Raw genomic sequence first — 18226 nt, forward strand, 5'->3', positions numbered from 1 at the left:
CCCGACTGTATATGCAACAACTGCGCTGGGCGTTGTTAACGACGCTTTCCGCCCACCAGTTTCAGCGACGTACAGGTGTCTACGCAAAGACCGCTGCGCGTAAAAGGTTATTACCAAGCCTGTTACGAACATCTTTTTTTTATTTTGCGAAATATTGTCGTTCTGGGCGCTTTCAAAAGAAGCAATACGGAAAGTCACGACCACCGTATAAAACGCAAGGACGGTGTAGTGATTGGAATGCCTCCCTGGAAGACACAAAAGGCTTGCCCGCAATAGAGCAGCTAGACGCAATCGTCGTACCAGACGCGATTTCGAAGACCGCCCCTCAGACAGTAGGAATTCAAACGAGAAAACAAAAGTGCTCCGGCACAGTGCGTCTGGCATTTTATATGCGAAACCAGAAAGCTCCGCGCCCTGGACTGATGTCGGATGACCGCAGTGCCGAGAGCGTCAGTCAAAGGAGAGCCACGCTGAAGTTCGGATCGGGCGGGCGTTAACAGGCATGCACGAACGAAGCGACCGGGAAATATGCGCGAGGCTAAGCGTTGATGTCACACACTCTGTCGGTCAGAGCCGTCGCCAACATAATTTGGGAGTGCCAAGCCACCACCCGAAAGACACCGATCAACGGACATCACTGCATTGCGTCGGATGATGGACGATAATCCGTGAGCTATTGTTCTGTATGCACTGTCTTACACTTTTAAAAGGGCCACTCAACAGGTTTGACAATTTTGAGCTGACAAGCGCGATGCGTAAACGAGGCGTTCATGATAACAGCACCCAAAATTTGCAACGCTACGCGCCGTGGAAATGGGTCAAATTTGAAGATGAACGCTGCTCCACCTTCCTATTGCGGGCGCGTGCCTAGAGAATGAGGGCATGACCCGCGCGTATGAATGGCCCTGCGTATACACTACAGTGCAGTGACGTTGGTCCTCTACGTAACGACTATGCTCTGACGTGGCCAACAGTGGCACGTGACATGGCGAAAGTTATTTAACAAAATACGCATAGTTTATTCATTTGTTGCTAGAAGAGATTAATAAATCTCTAAATAAATAATGAGTTGCAGTAAAGGAATGTCAGCGTTCTTTTTTCTTCATTTTTTTTTTCTCCGGGAATTGCAACAAGATGCGGGGCTAATGTGCCGATGTTTCGCATGCGTTCGTGTCCCCGTGGCCGCGGTCAGCTCATAGAGCAGGCGACAGCCGTGGAATGCTCCTACGCGTTCGCGCACTCATTGTGCTCATCTATTCTACCGCGTCTAAGCCAGCGTTTCCAAAACATCGCACAGAAATAGACAGTAGACCTCAAAACAACGCTGGTCAAAAAGAAAAAAAAAATGGCAGATCCCACGTACAGTGGCAATCGATGATATGCGAAGCACGAAGGAGAAATATGTCACTTTAAAATCAGCACAACGTTACGAGGTGGAGGTAAACGATGCCGCACATGACTTCCGTGTTATGAATATATTGTTCAGACGTGTCGTTTACCTTTGTCGTCTATTCACGTCACGTGATACCAAATTTAGCATACGTGGAGCTAGCGAAACGACCGCGAGCACGCTATGAGCATGGTATGTTGTCATTTTCTTACATGACACGCGTGTCAAGATTATCATGTTTGCACCAGTCATATGTTTCGTCATCAATTGACGTCACGCAACACCAAATTCGGTATATGTCGAGCTAGCTAAACGGCCGCGAGCGCATCTTGAAGGAACCAATATACTCTAATGTATTAGCGTTGACGCGCGCCACGCAGGGCAAAGCGACGCTGCGTTAGCAAAACGCCGGTACTCTATTGACTGACGCCAGGCGCGACCAGCGTCCGTCGGCGTGGCCCGACGGCAACCAGCGCGAAATGCGACATGCTGAATTTCGGCATTTAGCGCCGATGTGCTACCCAGCACTGCGTCACCTCTTTTCGTGCCGGAGGGACGCCGGACGCGCTTAAACATGCATGCGTCAAAGCAACGCAGCGCGGCGTGCGCCTGCGAGTATAAGGCAGGACTGGCGCCTGGCGTGGCAACGCCGACGGGACGCGACCGAATGAACGCCGGCGAACACGCGCATCGCGTCACGTCGAAATGTATTGGCGCCTTGACTGTGGCATGTAGTCATGTTCTCACATGGCACGCATCTCATCATTATCATGTTTGCACCAGTTACATACCTTCGTCATCCATTGGCGTTACGTAATACCAAATTTGGCATATGTATGTAACTAGCGAAACGGCAGCAAGTGTATCATCAGTGTGGCATGTAGTCATGTTGCATGACACGCACGTCGTGATTATAATGTTGGGATGTGTCATTTACCTATGTCGTCTGTTCGCGTCGAGTAATGCCGAGTTTGGTGCATGTAAAGCTAGTGAAACGGCCGCGAGCGCATCATGAGTGTGGCATGTAGTCATGTCGTTACATGACACGCATGTCATGGTTATCATGTGTGGATGTGTAATTTACCTATGTCGTAAGTTCGCGTCACGTAATACCAAATTTGGTATATGTGACGCCTGCGAAACGGCCGCAAGCGCATCATGAGCGTGGCATGTAGTCATGTTACGTGACACGCATGCCATGATTTTTTATGTTAGGGTCTGTCGCTTGTGTTCGCCATGCAATCATGTCATACCATACCAGTTTGGCGACATGTCATGTGTACGAAACCACCGCAAGAGCGGCAGGACCATAAAATGTAAATCATGACATTCATGACATACATGTCACGATTTTCATGTTATGACTATTCAAATATGCTCTTCTACAGTCATGTTATGTCATACGAAGTTTGGTATCGACACTATTATCGAAACGGCCAGGAGCGCTAAAAGTTGTAGGCGACTAGATAGATCGCGCGCGGGGGTGTTGGGCATGTTCGGACACGTCATGCGCACATGACCTCTTGGTCGGATGCCGGAGAGAGTGGAGAAGAGAGTTGGATTGCTAAGGCTACGCGGAGGAGCGGCAAGGGTTGCGAGCTCGCCTCCTTTCACCCACGTTTCGCTTCGCTTCTTAAAAAAAAAAAAAAAAAAAAACCTGTTTTTTCATTTCGTAATGAACCGATTCAAATAATTTTTGCGGCGAAATGGTCCTCATCGAACACCCAAAAACTTCCATTGTTTAACTAAAAATTAACTAAAAATTGGTGGAAGGCCTGGTGACTGGCCCTTCAATTGAGAAGTTTGATGTGTTCTGTAAAACGAGTTGTCTATTGCGTTGAACGTGTCATTTGCATTTGCTGTTTGCCTGAAGCGTTTATGTTTGTGATATATTGTCAATTATAGCTTTAATCTGTGTATTTGAATATGATGTCTCGTGTCCATTCTCTTCACTTAGCACACCTGTGGGCGTGACAAAAAAGTACCTCTTTGTGAGAGGAGACATGCATACTTCAATGAAAAACTTGTCACTTGTGTGTTTTACCGACGAGAATTGACGAATGTTTTGATTACGCCGCGCTTTTATATATATATATATATATATATATATATATATATATATATATATATATATATATATATATATATATATATATATATATATATATATATATATACACACACTAATATGACTTAACTAATATGGCTTAACTAATATGAGCTCATTAGGACATAATAGGCGTTATCTCACTGCTTTATTTCTCTAATTTCAAAAGGCTGACATTAAGCAAAGCACGACGCAGTGGGATAACAGCCGAACGCGCAAGCTGATTGCGCCACGGAGGCAGTCCGCAGTGGGATAAGTTGACGAACAGATTTTCTTCATATAGGAAATAAGAAACCGCAAAAATTCACTTACACAATACAGCTAACAGAATTCGTGAACCATTTCACAATAATGTTCTTGCGCCAGCGTCGTCTATGTGGTTTCAAATAAAGATTAACGATTTATTTAAATTTCTTTTTCTACGTATAAGTGTGGTTGGGCAGCGCAGGGTTCAGAGACTTGTTAGGCGCAATGAAACGTTCCGAATATAAACGCGCAGCTTGCACGAGGACAAACAACAGGCCCTGTTTACTGCGTACTCAACGCCCGGCGAAGTGTATTTACTCCGCCTGTGCTCATGCGAATGAGTTAAAGTATGCAACCAAGTCACGATTCATTTATCACCTGGGCGGCGCGTCGATGGTTCATTACTCCTAAACCACCCTAGTCGACCTTCGGAGGTGATATGTGTGGTACTTCAAACCTGCTCGGCTACCGCTGTCAGCGTTTGGAATCGGTTGGGCGAGGCACGCGGGGAACCCATGCAAAAACAGGTAAAACCCAGGTGCTGAATCGGGGGCCCCCGCGTCTGTTCGAAAAAGAAAAAACAAAACAGCTTCGCTGAGTGTTCTTTGCTTCGTCCCACGCCCCCTATAAATCCAAGAGCGAGGCGAAATGGGCGGGAGATCGCTTAGACGTTGACTGTGAAGCTTCGTGTGGCGATGCTTGGTGGCAAAAAAAGGACGGTGTACTCGCAAGCGCCCGAGGCGGGTATTACTCGGAAAAGAATATACTAACCGAAGCCCGACCTGGATCGATCTAGAGTGGGCCTGCTTATTGGATGCCCACGAATAATGCGACAGCGCATATCAATGTATGGTCCTCGCCCACAGGTAATCTATACGAGCTGCGAAGTATTTTAGTTGTGTTTAAGCTTATCAGATCACATTTATACGAAGCTCAGCCATTAACGCACCTTTAAAAGCGTGTTCTTGATGAGGCCATTTTATGAACCGCACGTTGTGTATTAGATAAAGAGACGCTATGAAAATGACGCTTGTGGGGCGACGCATGTGCCAGAAAGAACGTTACACTCGCAATCGTTTGACACGGGTATTATTGAGAAACGAAACGCCCACTAGTCGAAGCTCGACGTGGATCGATACGGAGCAATGTGGTAGTGTACCTGTTTAATGGAGACCCATAAACATGCAACAGTGCGTAGCACAGTGCGTAGTTCAGCCAGCTGGTCTACCATATGCTTCGAGGTATTTCATTAGGCTTTAATCTTAACATCTCACATTTATCCGAAAATCTGAGCCGTCTCACCCAGTGAAACAAAGTGTGCATTGTGTGTTTGGTGAAGGGACCACAAGAAGATTACATTAATGTGACGATGCTTGTGGTAGATAGGACGTTGAACTTTCAAGCATTCGTGGCGTGTATTACTCGTAAAATTCACTATTCGAAACTCGAGCTGGATTGATAGAGCTTGATTGGAGAGATTGATTGGAGGCTGACGGTTATGCAGCAGAACGTATATAGCAAATAGATTGCCCACGTCATCCAAGCCATGCTTCGATCAAGTTCATAAACTTTAAGCTTATCCGATCATGTGTCCATCTGGTCCATCTCACACAGCTGTAAAGGGATATCACTAATGACATTTTATGAGAACGTTTCATGAACGTTCTTATAAAATGAGAACGTTCAAGAACGTTTTTTTTTCGGTGAAAGGCCCACATTCAAATGGCATTCACGTGTTTGCACTAGTGATGCTGTTTTACTGCACGTGCAGCAAAACAGCAGTTTTTTTTTTCTCAGAGCGCATAACGCTCGAAGCAGCCGAAAGAACAGGGCATGCGCTGTCCTACGTTGTCCGTTTACTTCAACGTTCTGCGCACTGACATACGTTTTCTTGGTCAAGTATGTTCTACCAGCCAGTCAAAGCGACCCCCTTGTTGGTTCGGAAAAGTTTTACATTGATTGATATGTGGGATTTAACATCCCAAAACATCCATATGATTATGAGAGACGCCGTAGTAGAGGGCTCCGGAAATTTCGACCAGCTGGGGTTCTTTAACGTGCACCCAAATCTGAGCACACGGGCCTACAACGTTTCCGCCTCCATCGGAATTGTAGTCGCCGCAGCCGGGATTCAATTCTGTGACCTGCGGGTCAGCAGCCGAGTACCTTAACCACTAAACCACCGCAGCGGTGCAGCCTATGGTGTGTATGAAGATATCTTTATATCTGTTGCAACATGTGCATTAAACGTGTTACCATACACTGTGGAGTTAAGTGAATTCATGTCACCTGCGAGTGATCGCCATATTGGAAACTTCGTGTCTTGACAGCCAGAGAGAATAGGCAAATTTATACCATGTTAACGAAGTTATCTGAGCACACAGGCCTACAGCATTTCCGCCTCCATCGGAGACGCAGCCGCCGCAGCCAGGATTCGATCCCGCGACCTAGGGGTCAGCAGCCAAATACCTTAGCCACTACACCACCGCGGCGGTGTTTTTACATTAACTTGAACATGTGACGCGTGTGCGTAACAAATACTTTCGCCTGCTTTTGCTTTGTCTGTGCGTTTTTGTTTATATTTCTCGATAGCGTGTTGTTTGTTTGTTCTCTGTTTCTTCGTATGCATAGTGAAATGGTCGGTCGGTATAGTTTAACTATGTACTGGGATACTCCGTTCTATGGGGCTTACCGTTCTATCAATTGACAAACAGCCTGGAAGTATCTTCTTTCGCTTTTTCTGTCTCCATCGAAAACGCGCAAAATTGTTCACATTGAAATGAACACGTGAGTTCTTGCGGAACAATATCGATGCAGCGCAAGTTTGGAAACAAATGCCAGCGCAAGTTTTGTTTTGTGGTGTCTCTGTAGAGCATTTAAGGTGATAGATTATGCTGACAACGAGTGCTTGCGGACGAAATTCGCTTTGAAAGAACCCCTACGGTTTGCGAACTATGAAAATAATATACACAAGAATAAGGCATTACGACAGCTTGAACAGTGGATTTTTTGTGTGTGTGAAGCGTTGATTACGGACAAACTTCTTTGGAACAAGTAGAAACTAGAGAGGCATTCGATTGCAACAGAAACGATGATGCGTTCGGGCACAACAGCGAAGCGTCACGGCCGCTCACATCTTCTCTGTCGGGTCAAATGATTAGTCAGTTCCACTAAATTAATTACTACAAAGGATGAATGATCGTACGTTTTTGCATCGAAATATCGCTACCTGCAATTTATCTCTTGAGCGCCACTGTAGGGAATCATTTGGCACAGATTTGATGGAGACACGCCGTGGTGGTCTTGTAGTTATGGTGATTGGTCGCTGACCGTATAAAGTCGTGGGATTTAATCCCGGCAGCAGCGGCTGCCCTTTGGGTAGCCGCGAAAGGCTATAGATTCGTGTACTTAGACGTAGGTGCTCGTAGGTAAACCCCCCAGGAGTCCTTTAAACCGATATCGGGGAACCTAAAACCCCTACAATTCTATCACATTAGACGGCGAGAGAACGTCACCTCCTGTTGCCGACGACCTTCGACGGCAGTGAAGCTCTGACTTACTGGACCTGCTCTACGCCATCTACAGACGCCGACAACATCTCTCGCAAGTGTACCCCGTCCTCGGACTCCAGTGACCGTTCTTCCATCTTTTCTGTCTCTCCTATCCCCTCAGTTTGTTGTTGCTTATTCTTCCTCTTTTTTAGACCTTTACTCCTAACTTTTATATCCCTCCTTACCCCCATCCCTTTGTGAGCTCTGTGGCGGTGTCGCTCACCGAAGCAGACAATAACGGGGCTCACTTTTCTCTTCCTTTCTCTTTCTTAAGAACCACTACAGAGAACGTATTCGCGCACTCGACTTCGACGATCCGCCGATCTCGCTTGCTCCACTGCTCGCAAATGATGCGACGACGTTGGCGGGATGCCCACTGTTCCGGCTTGAGACTGCGCGTGTCGCTTCAGATGCATACTCGCTATGTGACACGGTGGGACGCGCTGCATTGCAGAGGAGCTTTCTCGATCGAGTTCTGGGAACCACTCGGCGAAGCGAGCGAAATCTCACCCTTTCACTCGCTCACTCTCTCTCTTTCAATATCTCTCCTACGCCAAGATGCCGTCACAGGAAACCACGCTGCTTATCTGACCTCCCGCTCCCTTCCCCGGGCGGTATTTGTTCGTCGTGATATTGTTTTCTTCCGGGTATGCCCGTACACTCCGTGCTTTTGTTTGCCCTTGTGAAACGCGTCGCGCAGCTGTCTGAAGCGTCTGGCCACTTCTTATTTTCTTTCTTTTTCCCTCGACGTTCTTTACGACCGTGAGGACTTCGGAGAACGCAATTCCCGCCATACCGAGTACGCAGGTTACGACAACGAGCGTTGCTCGTAAAAAAAAAGGTGAGTTCCGCATGATCGTCGGATGTTTGACCGTTTAGATAAGGCATAGCGTCTTCTCGGTGGCTCCGTGATGTCGCATCCGTCCATTACGCGATCGTAGATACAGATATCTCGTTGTTAAGGGGCTGCAGTCGTCAAGTGCAATCTGTGAGCTGGATAACAGTATGAAGTGATGTTTAAACTGGCACAGTAGTTACCCCTGACAGGGCAGTGCCAGCGTATGCGTTACCTACAGTCGCAGTCTGTTCACCATGGTCACTTATGCAATGCAAGCGAAACTGTATGCCATGGTATGTACTATATAGATATGGCTTTAGGAGACCTTAAGTGCGTGTTGTGTTGATTTTCGCTAAATTTCTGAACAAATTTGAACAAACTGGAAATTGGCTCTCTACAATCAAGTGCTGTCGTCGTAATCACCAACTGGACCTAATTCTTAGGCAAAAAGTAAATCATTCTATATTATATGTTATAGCTTTCTAGAATATTGGTATACCGTTTCAGTGAAAGTGCTTTCATCATAATCATAGTGATCATCATTATATTATCATCATCATTATTCACATGATTATCGGTGCAACGCTGTGGGTTTCTCGAAATCCCGTTTTTGAGAACAGCTGTGAGACGTGTTCATCATTTTCTACGCAACAATCGACATTGCATGAGACTGTTCTTTCAGGCTCATGCATAGTATCGGTTATTACCACAATATTTGAAGTTAACCCACGCGAAATTTATATTTCAGTGCCGTATTTTGCATTGGACGCGAGAGAGAGAGAGAGAGAGAGAGAGAGAGAAAAAGAGAGAGAGAGAGAGGAAAGGCAGGGAGGTTAACCAAGCTTGGCTCGGTTGGCTACCCTACACTTGGGGTGGGGGAAAAGGAGAATAATAGAACGGAAAGAGATAGAAAAGAAGAGGAGTTAGAAAGAGAAGCATGAATAGTCAGCTCGAGACACAGCACGGTCTCGCACAGTTCTTTCACAAGCGGTCGTGAAGTCTGGTGGTCCTTAAAAAGTACAAGAGGGCTTTCGTAATTTTGCGCGAATGGGAAGCCGTCGGCCAAGGTCCTAGGATCTTCTCTTCTGTAAGCGGCCGTGAATCCAGCCGACAGAGCTTGGCTTCCATAATACGTCGTTCGGTCTGGTATGCTGGGCAATGACATAGAATGTGCTCAAGCGTTTCCTCGCAGGCGCAGATGTTGCATGCCGAAGTGCTCGCCATTCCAAGGAGACGAGAATACGAATAGACTTCGTGGCGAACTACTTTAGCATTATCTGCGGATTGTAGTTTTTCAGTGATACAACTGTGTCGACAATGATGCCGATTAAGTGACGACTGTTCGGACTGACGAGACGGGCGTCGAAAAGGTAATAAACGCCGTTCGTAGAAGGTGTAGGTAAAGTCGCATGTAACATGAATCGTCTGTGAATCGAGAAATTCAAGCTAGAGCTAAACGTTTCAGTCAGTTATACTAGCAAGAGTTTAATGTGCAATCATACGGGCAATTTTTTTTTTTGCAGCGCGCGAACACACGAAAAAAGACACAGGAGACACAGTATAACGTTATTTATACTTCCGGACACCGTCACGTGGTAGTGACCTTGACGAACGAAGTAGTCGGGCTGTTACAAGGGAAGCGCTTTATTGGGAAAACTTGTACCCAGTAGATGCTTTGTCAAATACAATCAATTCAGCCTCTACACATATATATCGATCATCACACTCTTTGGAGGTCGATAATCCGATCATTCGTAAGGCGCATTAGCAAGTGTCGTCGAAAGTTGCTGCATTCCTGTTGGTGGCCGCGTTATAGTTCCAGAATAAGTTGATCCTTTGGGGTAGCGGTGATCTTCGAAAATCGTAAATGTTCCTAGACACTCAGGCATGGCGTCCGCAAAGCAATGCTTACACATGTATGGGTGGGCCTTTTACATTAAAAAAAGAAAAAAAGGAAGTTTCTGCGGCAATATGTATACGCCATGGATGGCTAACCACGCCTCCCACGACCCATGAAGCATAACCTTAGCACGATTGTGGTGTGAGAGGACATCATTCTTGTAAATTTGTTTTTTATTTCTCCCGTGCGTAAGCACTTTCTTTTTTTTTTTCACTGCGGAACTTAGAGAAAAAGAGTTGACAAGGTAATATGAACCTCTCAACAGCGAGCCAGTTAAAACAGAACAGAACACAGCATAGCTGATTGATTGATTGATTGATTGATTGATTGACCCGGCGTACCCCAAGGTTCCGTATTAGGCCCTTTACTCTTTCTTATATATATTAATGATCTCCCAGACAGCATTAACACCGCTATAAGGTTATTTGCAGATGATTGTGTAATTTACCGCGAAATAAACAATGAATATGATAACCAATTTCTACAGTCAGACCTTGACACTGTCTCAACCTGGTGCAATAAATGGCTTATGACTCTCAACTCTAACAAATCTAAATGCATGTCAATAATCCGGCGATCTATTTCTCCCCCCTGTACCTACAGAATTAACGCCGTTCCCCTCCAGCATGTCTCTTCATATAAGTACCTCGGCGTTTACATTACCTACAATCTATCTTGGCACACGCATGTTACCTACATCTGTAATAACGCTAACCGAACGCTAGGATACTTACGCCGCAACTTTTCTCGCGCTCCGCTGTCCCTCAAAATTCTATTATACCGATCACTAATTCGCCCAAAGCTTGAGTACGCGTCCGCTATATGGGATCCCGTGCAGCAAAATTTAATTAACGCGTTAGAATCTGTTCAGAACCGCTCAGTTCGGTTCATTTGTTCTAATTATTCCCGTACTGCTAGCATATCAGAAATGAAATCTAACCTTGACCTACCCAATTTAACTGTCCGGAGGAAACTGGCGCGACTGCATTTTTTTCATAAGATATTTTTTCACAATCCATCAATGAAGCGAGACCTCATTTCACAACCGTCATACCACTCATCGCGCATTGATCATCAGCATAAGGTTGCCATTCCGTTTTGCCGCACCAAATTCTTTTCAGCAGCCTTCTTACCGAAAACAGCCGCCGATTGGAACCACCTTCCCTCTTCCGTTGTATCAATAACAGGCCCTTTGTTATTCAAGACTGCAATTTCTCAGCAATGCTTGTAACTATACGCAGTTTCCATTATCTATCTTTGTCTTGTATGTGCTTGAATTCTTATACATTTTTAGTTGACTTATGTTGCCTTCCTGATTTGCGCATCTGATACTTGTTTCTTTATTTTGTCTTTTTTCTTGTGTGTTATATATGTTGTACCCACCCCCTCTGTAATGCCCTACGGGCCCTGAGGGTATTCTAATAAATAAATAAATAAACTGAAAGTCAAGGTGTTTGACCAAGAACGTAATCGTTGGAACAATATTGAATGAAAATGATTGATTGATTGATTGATTGATTGATATGTTCGGTTTAACGTCTCAAAACTATCATTTCGTTATGAAAGACACCGTAGAGGAGGGCTCCGGAAATTTAGACCACCTGTGGTTCTTTACCGTGCACCCAAGTCAGAGCACATCGGCCTGCAGCATTTTCGCCCCCTTCGAAAATGCAGCCGCCACAGCCGGGATTCGATACCGCGACCTGCGGGTCAGCTGCCGAGTACCTTAGCTGCTAGACCACCGCGGCGGGGGTATTGAATGAAAATAGCCATCGTTAATTAACATTTTATTACCAGTAGATATTTTTTCGTTTCATTTTATTTATTGATTTATTTAAAACAATAATGTTACTGCAGACCAGAGGCCAAAAGCTGATCAATAAGCTGGAGGGTAGCCTCGATACCCTCAAGCTAGGCAACGCCAACCACCACTTATCAATGCTAACCTCCATTTCATGAAATTTAGGCAACATTCGCAATGATGTCGCCAGTGCTCGGCGGTTGACCCAAAGGTTGTAGGTTAGGGCCCGGTTGTGGTGATCGCATTTCAATGAAGGCAGAGTGTCAGAGGTTCTTGTACATAGATTCAAGTGCGCGTTAAAAAAAAAAAAACAGATGTTCAAGACTTTGCGAGCTCTCCCTGCCAGTGTGCCTCATAAACATATCGTGATATTGGCACCCAGAACTTCGCATAACATTAATATTAATAATTAGGCCATTTATAGCTAACGTCAGCAAGTTATAACCAACACCGGCTGTAAGTTAGCCAATGCTAGCCGCTATTGGTGATCTTGAGACAATGCTAATCAACATCGGTCATTGCTGACCAGTGCTGGTAATATGCAAGCAAATGCGGCAGCTGAATTTTGGTCAGAAGTGTTCACCCAAGCCGGTTACGTCTATGCGGGCGCAAGAACAAAAAAAAAAAGGAATCGAGAGTGAAAGCTGAACGAAAGCTGTATACCTTTTCAGCGTCCCACAACGATATTCCTGATCAGGACATTGCACCGGGCACACTTCTAACGGTGACGTAACGAGTGAAGAGCATCTCAACTGGGTATTCTAAGGACTGGAGGGGTAAGCCCACTCGCGGGTGCAAGGAGGCAATTGGTATCGCGTCATGCGCGTAATCTCCTTCCGGCAGCAAGGCTTCTTCGCCCTTGTCCGTTGCGCCGCGGGTCGTTATTGGCAACAATGCAGCCACGCCAGACGGGTGTGAGGGAAACAACAAAGAATTCATGAAGGAAAAAGAGAAAAGAAAACCCAGGTAGAAATCAAAACCGAAGGTCACACAAACGCGAGAACGGTTGAAAGAAACAAGATCGCCGTGCCGCCGTGTGGGGTGGGTCGGTCTCCCGTTCCATCGGAGGAACATCACAAAGCAAAGCAAGAAAAGTAGGAAGTACACGTTTTCCTTCTCATCCTCATCGGTTATGGTACCCCCCTCCATCATTCTCCGATTTCTTGTTCCTCCTTTCTCGGAAAGGGGTAACGACAAGAGATGAAAAGGATTCCCTTGCTCCTACCCCCGCCTTCCCAGCGGGGCAGAACGCCGTGCCGTCCGACGGCCTGGCCAAGGGGGAGTAGGATCGTATTGTGTGTCGTGGACTGTCGGTTACAAGAAGAAGCAGTAGGGGACGCGAAAATAAAGATAGATGAAATCGGGACACAAAAAGGCGGATAAACACGAAGGCGTTGGAGTGACGAAGTGCGTTGGGGGGTTAGTCCTGAGAAAGAAGGGAATTGGGAGGAAGGGGGGGGGGGGTGAGATGGACCAGCTGTTCCGCGTCACGTTGCACTAACCCCCAGCTCAAGCCGGAGTGAACGGCCCCAAGGGAAAGCACACCACCGGTATTCCCTTCCACAATTCAGCGTAGTTTATTTCTCTTTACTTTATTCCCAACCTGCGTTAGCGTAGCAGGCAGATGTGGCGCGCAGATTAGGGTCTGCGGCACTGGGCGCTGGTTTCGTTTGTGAGGGATGGTCGCCCAGGTTCAACAGCCTTGTGAGAACGAGTAGCACGTCGTGGTCCGCTACGTTCGAGTGACCGCAAAGAACGTCGAGCGGCTGAGGAAACATTGAGAACTGGAACACAACCCTCGGTCGCGCCTCCGATGTTTAGCTTTTCAGCTTCGCTGTAGCGAAAACTGGAAATGCCATCCCTGTGTCCGCGCTTTGCAGACGAGTCGTGAGGGTTGCCTCAACGTTTCTGGTCGCCCCATCCTGCTTCTGTCTTTTATTTTTCTCGCCCCTCACGGCATCCCCAGTGCAGGGTAGCAAACCAAATACTTATCTTCTGGTTATCTCTCTCTCTCTCTCTCTCTCTGCATAGCTGCCATTACTCTTGGCTTCTTCTTCTTCAGCACTGGTTTTCTTATGCCGAAGTTACCCCAATCAATCAATCAGTCAATCAATTTATCAATCAATCAATCAATCGATTGATTGATCATGCCATCTAGCTCGCGTTTCTCTTTCTAGCACAGGCTCCCTCCTCTCTACCTCCTTATTTTTGTTTACCCACAATTTGCATAGGGCATTAAACACTTTGACAGAGATTTATCTGGCTTTCTTAAATTAATTTATTCAAGATATTTAGAAGTTGAGGTAGCTCTAATGGCATTTGTTGAAGAGAACCCGACGTTCGGGTACTCGTTCGAGGCCTTTCTTAGGGGTTGAATGTATTGGTAATGTAAGCGTCACTATTTCTTATCCCTTCACCACGGCTTCGGCCTCCCCTTGTGATCACATCTCAAAAGCCTCCTCGCAGAAGCGGCGGCTCTTCCACGACCAATACACCCCTTGCAATAACTATTTGAGATTTGCGTCCCAAAACCACGATATGCTTACAAGAGACGCCGTAGTTGAAGGCAACGAGAATTTTCGACCACCTGCGTTTCTTCAGCGTTCTCCTAAATCCAAGTACACGGGCGTCTAAAATTTCGCCTGCGGTTAAATTCTGCCGAGATACGACCCCACGACCCTCAGGTCAAGCAGTCAATACAGTTTTCCCGCGAGAAAGGAATGGATTTTCTTCAACTACGGGTTTTCTTCAAAACTGTGGTTGGGTCCACGTCAGCTTTTGAATATTGCAACGAAGATTCGCGAGCCTACGGGGCGCAGAAGAAGAAGAGAGTAGTGGAGCATTCGGCTTTTAGTCCATGCGCACGCTGCGATCCCCATTAGCAGCCATTGGCATGTACATTGAGCACAATCTGACAAGAAAGGGTTGCTACGTTATACTCGCTGGGTGTAACCTCGTTGGTTTTAGAAAGGTTTAGCCAGCGTTGGGCCGCAGTGCCATGAATACAGTGAACTATAGTATATACCATGAATGAACTCGAGTTGGTGAAAGGTGGAAAGTAGATACGAAGCGCAAGCCGTAATAAAGTAAAAGCCGAATTCTCCTGTCTCTCATTTCCCATTATCAGCCATTGGCATGTACATTGAGCACTATCTTACAGAGAAAGGTTGCTACGTTATACTCGCTGGGCGTAACCTCCTTGGTTTTAGAAGGTTTAGCGAGCGTTGAGCCGCAGTGCTATCAATACAGTGAACTAGTAGAAATACAGTGAACTGAACTAGAAATGGTATACATTTACTCGAGGTGGTTAAAGATGGGAAGTATACCGCAAGCCGTAAGAAAGTGTGCGTGTGCCACCTCTTGTTTAGTTCTTGGAATGTCTGCTGGATGGCGTTGCTTCTATATGGGGAATATATGATGAAAGGTGCGAGATGGTGGTACTTGGAGCGTTGAATATATGGTGAACGGACACACAGACAGATGCATGGATGGACGCATGAACGGACGCAGGGGCAGATGCATGGACGAACGCAAAGACGGACGCACGAACAGACGAACGGGTGCACGGGCGGATGGACGCATGGACGGTAACACAAACGAACGCACGAACGGACGGAAGCAAGAACGAACGGACGGACGAATGCTTCGCCTCACTCTCCATCATTCACTCCGTGGATATGCTGCCAATTTTTTTTTCGCTTTCTGTGGCATTGCGAAAAAAATTACGGGGGCGGGGGGTGGGGGGGAGGGGCACGTGCCTGGTGTGCCCCCGTAATTTTGTTACGATACAAATACGGGGGGAGGGGGCTCTGCCCCCCAAATGCAGCAACAATTATCTAATTAGATGACCTATAGCTGGAGCAATTGCAATCGTTAAGCGAGCTCGACTGACTGACTGACTGGTCTTAAAGGTCTTAGGAGTGTTTACGACGAATATGTCGCCTGCTCATCAAACTTGCTTGAAAGAGCCTATAAAATGCTGATGCAAAGCCTGAGTGAACTGTTACTATTGAGCGTCATGTTTCGGGAACGCTCACTTTGTTCATATCAGCGCGACGAGTGTTACGTATACACCAAAACACCAAGACATGGATGTTTTCTTGTTGATGCCGTCTGGGTTTGCCACGTGGGCAAGCTGACATTCGGGCAAGCGTTGCAGACGCAGCTTATCTTCTTAGCAGAGGAAAACAAGAGATAAGTTGCGCTTCGGATATTGAACGAGAAATAGGAGCACGGAAGCGTGTCTCAGTTGCATGAGAGGCACTTTCGCAGGGCGAAGCACTGCCCGCAGAGAAGAACCGGAAAAGCAAGCTTTGCGGCATCGGCGAAAACGAAACGTGAGACTGTTTACGATACGATGGACGGCTTACAACATGACCCTTTCATAACAAGAAACAAAACAATTATCTAGAAGCTCTTGATAATAGTACTTGTGTTTTCGTATAGGAAGAGGCAGATCAAATTAGCTCACTCGACCTTTGGTTGTCTGCTGTTTCACAAGACGCTTTCTTTTTATATAACACAGCTTGTACATTTTGCTATTTTTGTGTTGTGTAAATGATGACGCCATAGCCCCCAGGAAAGGTCTTTCATTTATTTACTCATATTGTGACGCATTTCCCACTCGCTTGTTGACTGACTCTATACTGTATGGTTTTAACGTAAAGAAGCAAATAAAAATGCGTTTCTATAGTCAGAAAAGCTTTGGCATCTCAGTTTTAATAATATTTTCTGCAAACACCACTGTTATCAGTACTGCCATTATGATTGGACAAAAACATAGGAAGCCCAGGGAGTTGGTATGAGCCCAAGTTTGATTTTTACCTTCTTGTTTTTCACATTTTTTTTTTGCTAGGAGCATTGTGAAAAGCCAGACAAACAGTCCTGTTGCTTTTGTGCATATCTATATTGTACTTTTCGGCCTCACTGAACGACTAAGGTGACACTCCCGTGCTTGAGTGCGTATGTCGGTGCGCATTTTTTTTTCTTTGTTAAAAAGCCGTTCTGTTTCTGTAGTTTCTTATCTTTCTCGTCCCTCACGATATCCCCAGTGCAGGGTGGCTGCTGGTTATCTCTCTCTCTCTCTTTCTGTATAGAAAGACGCACTGCGACAAAAACTGTCGTTGCATCCACATTAGCAATATTCTAAACTTCGCAAAGGCACACACACACACACACATATATATATATATAATATATATATATATATATATATATATATATATATATATATATATATATATATATATATATATATATATATATATACCGCATTCTAGAGGGCGCTGCCGTATTGCGATCGCGGCGCCATCTGTCATCTGGCACATTTGGCCAGTATGTGGCATTGTGCATGAAGCTGGATGCTGTATGCGTGCCGTTAACGAGGAATCTGAAAAACAGTCAAACGTTATAGGAATCATTCCTATTCGTACAGGGGTCACTGTGCGAATGGTACTGATTCATATAAACATATTCATATTTTTAAAGAGCGGTACACGCGTCGCCAGCCTCGCCCGTCGTGAGAGGCGCCGCGTTCGGAGACAGCTTACTAATAATATCTTAAACAGCTCAGAGCTCATATATCGGTGTCAACTACAAGCCACTCCATTCGGGGGAGGCAGTTACCGTCGGTCATTCATAGAATGCCAGTGAACTTCACGTGGCGGCCGAGTACAGCGTTGAAGGTCGGGCCCTCTGAAAAAAAAAAAAAAAAAAAAAATTCTCCGGTGTCAGTGATAACAGGCCTTCCTTTCGTCGTACGACGATGCAGCTTCGGGCGACCACCTCTATTCAGTCCTGCAAGACGTGTGTTGCCTTGACAAGCAAGCAGCACAGGCTCCAGTCATACGAGGCAGGTTTCGAGAAACAAAAAAAAAAATGGGGGAAAAACATCCGGTTGGCATATTGTATACTCGACCGCATACGGGTGTCTCCTGATGCTCTACTAAGACGACGACGCGTCCTCTAGCTTGACGGTCGCGCAAGATGCGTATCTCGAGCGAGGGCGTCGAATGCTCTCAGTCTCACAACTTGTCTACCAGGATGTACTTGTAGCCGTGTGTCTTGCATTCACACCAACAACCTAAGCGAAGAGGCTTCGCCAGAATTGGGGGAAGTTTCGCGACGGGTCGAGGTAAGCACGCTGCGCGCCCACTTTCGCTTCGCGGGTGAAGCAATGGCGTATCTCGAGGTTGGAATGAGTGGTTCTGAAACAGCTCCCTTGTATTCCTCAGTGGTGTTTACACGCATGGAGTGACTGAATTGATGTGAAGCGATAAAAGACGGGAGGCTCCAGGACCACCAGCATTATCTTCAGGCAGTTTCTTCTGGATGTAGTCATTAGAACCGAACGAATTGTTTCGTTGTTCCAATGGTGTAAACAAGCTGTAAAGG

At 46.1% G+C, this 18226-nt stretch overlaps 1 protein-coding gene across 2 annotated transcripts in view; it reads left to right on the top strand.

Annotated features, from left to right (window-relative positions):
• Positions 1-18226, top strand: part of LOC119174740 (cytochrome P450 302a1, mitochondrial) — a 96042-nt gene that overhangs the window by 30471 nt on the left and 47345 nt on the right. The window contains exon 1 of one of the 2 annotated variants that reach the window (XM_037425774.2): positions 17743-17966. The exons of the other annotated variant lie outside the window; for it this stretch is intronic. The gene's annotated coding sequence lies outside the window, so the exon portion shown is untranslated. Of the gene's footprint in view, positions 1-17742; positions 17967-18226 lie in introns of those variants that run through there. 2 annotated transcript variants of the gene reach the window in all.

The sequence above is a fragment of the Rhipicephalus microplus genome, chromosome 5, assembly GCF_043290135.1.
Source record: "Rhipicephalus microplus isolate Deutch F79 chromosome 5, USDA_Rmic, whole genome shotgun sequence".
NCBI classification, from domain to species: Eukaryota; Metazoa; Arthropoda; class Arachnida; order Ixodida; family Ixodidae; genus Rhipicephalus; species Rhipicephalus microplus.